This window comes from Euprymna scolopes, chromosome 2 (assembly GCF_053919585.1).
Source record: "Euprymna scolopes isolate OS-2025 chromosome 2, ASM5391958v1, whole genome shotgun sequence".
Taxonomy (NCBI): domain Eukaryota; kingdom Metazoa; phylum Mollusca; class Cephalopoda; order Sepiida; family Sepiolidae; genus Euprymna; species Euprymna scolopes.
The window spans coordinates 185,924,765-185,925,663 of NC_136483.1; positions in this window are offsets into that span (position 1 = coordinate 185,924,765).

The following is an 899-nucleotide window of genomic DNA, read 5'->3' on the forward strand; positions in this document are numbered from 1 at the left end:
GTTGCGTTGGACGATGTAGCACGGTATCATGTTGCGTTGGACGATGTAGCACGGTATCATGTTGCGTTGGACGATGTAGCACGGTATCATGTTGCGTTGGACGATGTAGCAGGGTATCATGTTGCGTTGGACGATGTAGCAGGGTATCATGTTGCGTTGGACGATGTAGCAGGGTATCATGTTGCGTTGGACGATGTAGCACGGTGTCATGTTGCGTTGGACGATGTAGCAGGGTATCATGTTGCGTTGGACGATGTAGCACGGTATCATGTTGCGTTGGACGATGTAGCACGGTATCATGTTGCGTTGGACGATGTAGCACGGTATCATGTTGCGTTGGACGATGTAGCACGGTATCATGTTGGGTTGGACGATGTAGCACGGTATCATGTTGCGTTGGGCGATGTAGCACGGTATCATGTTGCGTTGGGCGATGTAGAACGGTATCATGTTGCGTTGGACGATGTAGCACGGTATCATGTTGCGTTGGACGATGTAGCACGATATCATGTTGCGTTGGGCGATGTAGCACGATATCACGTTGCGTTGGGCGATGTAGCACGATATCACGTTGCGTTGGGCGATGTAACACGGTATCACGTTGCGTTGGGCGATGTAGCACGGTATCACGTTGCGTTGGGCGATGTAGCACGGTATCACGTTGCGTTGGGCGATGTAGCACGGTATCACGTTGCGTTGGACGATGTAGCACGGTATCACGTTGCGTTGGACGATGTAGCAGGGTATCATGTTGCGTTGGACGATGTAGCAGGGTATCATGTTGCGTTGGACGATGTAGCAGGGTATCATGTTGCGTTGGACGATGTAGCACGGTATCATGTTGCGTTGGACGATGTAGCACGGTATCATGTTGCGTTGGACGATGTAGCAGGGTATCA